This window comes from Colletes latitarsis, unplaced genomic scaffold (assembly GCF_051014445.1).
Source record: "Colletes latitarsis isolate SP2378_abdomen unplaced genomic scaffold, iyColLati1 scaffold0002, whole genome shotgun sequence".
Taxonomy (NCBI): Eukaryota; Metazoa; Arthropoda; class Insecta; order Hymenoptera; family Colletidae; genus Colletes; species Colletes latitarsis.
Genome location: NW_027488365.1, coordinates 29,867,017 through 29,874,135, shown reverse-complemented (window position 1 = coordinate 29,874,135; position 7,119 = coordinate 29,867,017).

Below are 7,119 nucleotides of genomic sequence, written 5' to 3'. Positions count from 1 at the left end.
ATAACCGGCGTTATCATCTAAAATATTTACCACAACCAGGTTTTATTGACTGTTTCGGTGTGGTACCACATTACTACGTGATCCAAACCAAAAAAAATCCAGGATCTGACCAACTAGTATGCGAAAAATGCGAAAGTATGAGCCTGATGATTGCAAATACCAGAACTAACACAGACATAACCGGCGTTATCATCTAAAATATTTATCACAACCAGGTTTAGTTGACTGTTTCGGTGTGGTACCACATTATTACGTGATCCAAACCAGAAAAAACCCAGGATCTGACCAACAAGTATGCCAAAAATGCGAAAGTATGAGCCTGATGATTGCATATACCAGAACTAACACAGACGTAGCCGGCGTTTTCCTCTAAAATATTAATTACAACCAGGTTTAATTGACTGTTTCTGTGTGGCACCACATTACCACGACATCCAATCGAGAAAATACCCAGGATGTGACCAACAAGTATGCGAAAAATGCGAAAGTATGAGCCTGATGGTTGCAAATACCAGAACTAACCAAGACATAACCGGCGTTATCATGTAAAATATTTATCACAACCAGGTTTAATTGACTGTTTCGGTGTGGTACCATATTACTACGTGATCCAAACCAGAAAAAACCCAGGATCTGACCAACAAGTATGCGAAAAATGCGAAAGTATGAGCCTGATGGTTGCAAATACCAGAACTAACCAAGCCATAACCGGCGTTATCATCTAAAATATTTATCACAACCATGTTTAATTGACTGTTTCGGTGTGGTACCCCATTACTACGTGATCCAAACGGGAAAGAACCCAGGATCTGACCAACAAGTATGCGAAAAATGCGAAAGTATGAGCCTGATGATTGCAAATACAAGACCTAACCCAGACATAACCGGCGTTATCTTCTAAAATATTAATCACAATCAGGTTTAATTGACTGTTTCGTTGTGGTACCACATTACTACGTGATCCCAACCAGAGACACCCGGTGTCTGACCAACAAGTATGCGACAAATGCAAAAGTATGAGCCTGATGATTGCAAATACCAGAACTAACACAGACATAACCGGCGTTATCATCTAAAATATTTATCACAACCAGGTTTAGTTGACTGTTTCGGTGTGGTACCACATTATTACGTGATCCAATCCAGAAAAAACCCAGGATCTGACCAACAGGTATGCCAAAAATGCGAAAGTATGAGCCTGATGATTGCAAATACCAGAACTAACACAGACGTAGCCGGCGTTTTCCTCTAAAATATTAATTACAACCAGGTTTAATTGACTGTTTCTGTGTGGCACCACATTACCACGACATCCAATCGGGAAAATACCCAGGATGTGACCAACAAGTATGCGAAAAATGCGAAAGTATGAGCCTGATGGTTGCAAATACCAGAACTAACCAAGACATAACCGGCGTTATCATGTAAAATATTTATCACAACCAGGTTTAATTGACTGTTTCGGTGTGGTACCATATTACTACGTGATCCAAACCAGAAAAAACCCAGGATCTGACCAACAAGTATGCGAAAAATGCGAAAGTATGAGCCTGGTGGTTGCAAATACCAGAACTAACCCAGACATAACCGGCGTTATCTTCTAAAATATTAATCACAACCAGGTTTAATTGACTATTTCGGTGTGGTACCACATTACTACGTGATCCAAGCCGGAAATACCCAGGATCTGCCCAACAAGTATGCGAAAAATGCGAAAGTATGAGCCTGATTAATGCAAATACCAGAACTAATCCAGACATAACCGGCGTTATCATCTAAAATATTTATCACAACCAGGTTTAGTTGACTGTTTCGGTGTGGTACCACATTATTACGTGATCCAAACCAGAAAAAACCCAGGATCTGACCAACAAGTATGCGAAAAATGCGAAAGTATGAGCCTGATGGTTGCAAATACCAGAAGTAACCAAGACGTAACCGGCGTTATCATGTAAAATATTTATCACAACCAGGTTTAATTGACTGTTTCGGTGTGGTACCACATTACTACGGGATCCAAACCAGAAAAAGCCAGAGACTGACCAACAAGTATGCGAAAAATGCGAAAGTATGAGCCTGTTGATTGCAAATACCAGAACTAACCCAGACATAACCGGCGTTGTCATCTAAAATATTCATCACGACCAGGTTTAATTGACTGTTTCGGTGTGGTACCACATTACTACGTGATCCAGACCTGAAAAAACCCAGGGTCTGACCAACAAGTATGCGAAAAATGCGAAAGTATGAGCCTGATGATTGCAAATACAAGACCTAACCCAGACATAACCGGCGTTATCTTCTAAAATATTAATCACAATCAGGTTTAATTGACTGTTTCGTTGTGGTACCACATTACTACGTGATCCCAACCAGAGACACCCAGTGTCTGACCAACAAGTATGCGACAAATGCGAAAGTATGAGCCTGCTGATTGCAAATACCAGAACTAACACAGACGTACCTGGCGTTTTCCTCTAAAATATTAATCAGAACCAGGTTTAATTGACTGTTTCTGTGTGGCACCACACTACTGCGACATCCAATCCAGAAAATACCCAGGATGAGACCAACAAGGATGCGAAAAATGCGAAAGTATGAGCCTGATGATTGCATATACCAGAACTAACACAGACGTAGCCGGCGTTTTCCTCTAAAATATTAATTACAACCAGGTTTAATTGACTGTTTCTGTGTGGCTCCACATTACTACGTGATCCAAACGGGAAAAAACCCAGGATCTGACCAACAAGTATGCGAAAAATGCGAAAGTATGAGCCTGATGGGTGCAAATACCAGAACTAACCCCGACATAACCGGCGTTATCATCTAAAATATTTACCACAACCAGGTTTTATTGACTGTTTCGGTGTGGTACCACATTACTACGTGATCCAAACCAAAAAAAATCCAGGATCTGACCAACTAGTATGCGAAAAATGCGAAAGTATGAGCCTGATGATTGCAAATACCAGAACTAACACAGACATAACCGGCGTTATCATCTAAAATATTTATCACAACCAGGTTTAGTTGACTGTTTCGGTGTGGTACCACATTATTACGTGATCCAAACCAGAAAAAACCCAGGATCTGACCAACAAGTATGCCAAAAATGCGAAAGTATGAGCCTGATGATTGCATATACCAGAACTAACACAGACGTAGCCGGCGTTTTCCTCTAAAATATTAATTACAACCAGGTTTAATTGACTGTTTCTGTGTGGCACCACATTACCACGACATCCAATCGAGAAAATACCCAGGATGTGACCAACAAGTATGCGAAAAATGCGAAAGTATGAGCCTGATGGTTGCAAATACCAGAACTAACCAAGACATAACCGGCGTTATCATGTAAAATATTTATCACAACCAGGTTTAATTGACTGTTTCGGTGTGGTACCATATTACTACGTGATCCAAACCAGAAAAAACCCAGGATCTGACCAACAAGTATGCGAAAAATGCGAAAGTATGAGCCTGGTGGTTGCAAATACCAGAACTAACCCAGACATAACCGGCGTTATCCTCTAAAATATTAATCACAACGAGGTTTAATTGACTATTTCGGTGTGGTACCACATTACTACGTGATCCAAGCCGGAAATACCCAGCATCTGACCAACGAGTATGCGAAAAATGCGAAAGTATGAGCCTGATTAATGCAAATACCAGAACTAATCCAGACATAACCGGCGTTATCATCTAAAATATTTATCACAACCAGGTTTAGTTGACTGTTTCGGTGTGGTACCACATTATTACGTGATCCAAACCAGAAAAAACCCAGGATCTGACCAACAAGTATGCGAAAAATGCGAAAGTATGAGCCTGATGGTTGCAAATACCAGAAGTAACCAAGACATAACCGGCGTTATCATGTAAAATATTTATCACAACCAGGTTTAATTGACTGTTTCGATGTGGTACCACATTACTACGACATCCAATCCAGAAAAAACCCAGGATCAGACCAACATGAATGCGAAAAATGCGAAAGTATGAGCCTGATGATTGCAAATACCAGAACTAACCCAGACATAACCGGCGTTATCCTCTAAAATATTAATCACAACGAGGTTTAATTGACTATTCCGGTGTGTTACCACATAACTACGTGATCAAATCCAGAAAAAACCCAGGATCTGACCAGCAAGTATGCGAAAAATGCGAACGTATGGGCCTGATGATTGCAAATACCAGAACTAACCCAGACATAGCCGGCGTTATCATCTAAAAAATTTATCACAACCAGGTATAATTGACTGTTTCGGTGTGGTACCACATTACTACGTGATCCAAACCGGAAAAACCCAGGATCTGACCAACAAGTATCCGAAAAATGCGAAAGTATGAGCCTGATGATTGCCAATATCAGAACTAACCCAGACATAACCGGCGTTATCCTCTAAAATATTAATCACAACCAGGTTTAATTGACTGTTTCGGTGTGTTACCACATTACTACGTGATCAAAACCAGAAAAAACCCAGGATCTGACCAACAAGTATGCGAAAAATGCGAAAGTATGAGCCTGATGATTGCAAATACCAGAACTAACCCAGACATAACCGGCGTTATCATCTAAAATATTTATCACAACCAGGTTTAATTGACTGTTTCGGTGTGGTACCACATTACTACGTGATCCATACCGGAAAAACCCAGGATCTGACCAACAAGTATGCGAAAAATGCGAAGGTATGAGCCTGATGATTGCAAATACCAGAACTAACCCAGACATAACCGGCGTTATCATCTAAAATATTCATCACAACCAGGTTTAATTGACTGTTTCTGTGTGGTACCACATTACTACGTGATCCAGACCAGAAAAAACCCAGGATCTGACCAACTAGTATGCGAAAAATGCGAAAGTATGAGCCTGAAGGTTGCAAATACCAGAACTAACACAGACGTAGCCGGCGTTTTCCTCTAAAATATTCATCACAACCAGGATTAATTGACTGTTTCTGTGTGGCACCACATTACCACGACATCCAATCGAGAAAATACCCAGGATGTGACCAACAAGTATGCGAAAAATGCGAAAGTATGACCCTGATGGTTGCAAATACCAGAACTAACCAAGACATAACCGGCGTTATCATCTAAAGTATTTATCACAACCAGGTTTAATTGACTGTTTCGGTGTGGTGCCACATTACTACGACATCCAATCCAGAAAAAACCCAGGATCTGACCAACATGAATGCGAGAAATGCGAAAGTATGAGCCTGATGATTGCAAATACCTGAACTAACCCAGACATAACCGGCGTTATCATCTAAAATATTTATCACAACCAGGTTTAATTGACTGTTTCGGTGTGGTACCACATTACTACGTGATCCATACCGGAAAAACCCAGGATCTGACCAACAAGTATGCGAAAAATGCGAAGGTATGAGCCTGATGATTGCAAATACCAGAACTAACCCAGACATAACCGGCGTTATCATCTAAAATATTCATCACAACCAGGTTTAATTGACTGTTTCTGTGTGGTACCACATTACTACGTGATCCAGACCAGAAAAAACCCAGGATCTGACCAACTAGTATGCGAAAAATGCGAAAGTATGAGCCTGAAGGTTGCAAATACCAGAACTAACACAGACGTAGCCGGCGTTTTCCTCTAAAATATTCATCACAACCAGGATTAATTGACTGTTTCTGTGTGGCACCACATTACCACGACATCCAATCGAGAAAATACCCAGGATGTGACCAACAAGTATGCGAAAAATGCGAAAGTATGAGCCTGATGGTTGCAAATACCAGAACTAACCAAGACATAACCGGCGTTATCATCTAAAGTATTTATCACAACCAGGTTTAATTGACTGTTTCGGTGTGGTGCCACATTACTACGACATCCAATCCAGGAAAAACCCAGGATCTGACCAACATGAATGCGAGAAATGCGAAAGTATGAGCCTGATGATTGCAAATACCTGAACTAACCCAGACATAACCGGCGTTATCATCTAAAATATTTATCACAACCAGGTTTAATTGACTGTTTCCGTGTGGTACCACATTACTACGTGATCCAGACCAGAAAAAACCCAGTGTCTGACCAACAAGTATGCGAAAAATGCGAAAGTATGAGCCTGATGATTGCAAATATCAGAACTAACCCAGACATAACCGGCGTTACCCTCTAAAATATTTATCACAACCAGGTTTAATTGACTGTTTCGGTGTGGTACCACATTATCACCTGATCCAAACCAGAAAAAACCCAGGATCTGACCAACAAGTACGCGAAAAATGCGAAAGTATGAGCCTGATGATTGCAGATACCAGAACTAACACAGACGTAGCCGGCGTTTTCCTCTAAAATGTTAATCACAACCAGGTTTAATTGACTATTTCTGTGTGGCACCACATTACTATGACATCCAATCCAGAAAATACCCAGGATGTGACCAACAAGTATGCGAAAAATGCGAAAGTATGAACCTGATGATTTTTTTATTTTTTTTTTTTTTGTCGTGGGGAAAATCTTCGAAAGACTCCCTCCCACCTCCTTGGGGAGAGGTGGGAGGGGTGTGTGGGATTCCCCGCGCCCGTACAACGACAGGCGCGGGACCTACCCACTAAAAACCCCACGGTGACCCTTCGGCACGCTTTGGGAGGATACCGGGAATCGCTCGAAGCATTCTTCCGGTATCCTCCCCGTGCCCGCGCTTTCGCGCCCATCCCCCGGGGGGACAATCGGTCCCCCCAGTAGACACACTGCCTCATAGCGGCGGGACGGGGCCACTCCATCCTGCCGCTATCCGTCCCGGGGCCGCGTTTAGTGGCGGCTGCGAGCCCCAACTCGCAGCCGCCCGCGACCCCGTTTCCACCCCTCGGCGGCCGGGCGTTCATGGCCGCACCAGACCGCCGAGGGTGCCTCCCCTTGCGTCGGACCGGTAGGGGGAGGCACTCCTATCCCCAACCGGTCCGACCCGGCGCCGCCTTGCGGGAGGAGGGTCCCCTCAGGACCCCCCTCCCAGCCTCGGTCATCCGCCACGCCGAGGCGGCCGCCCGCGACATGAACCTGATGATTGCAAATTCCAGAACTAACCCAGACATAACCGGCGTTATCATGTAAAATATTTATCA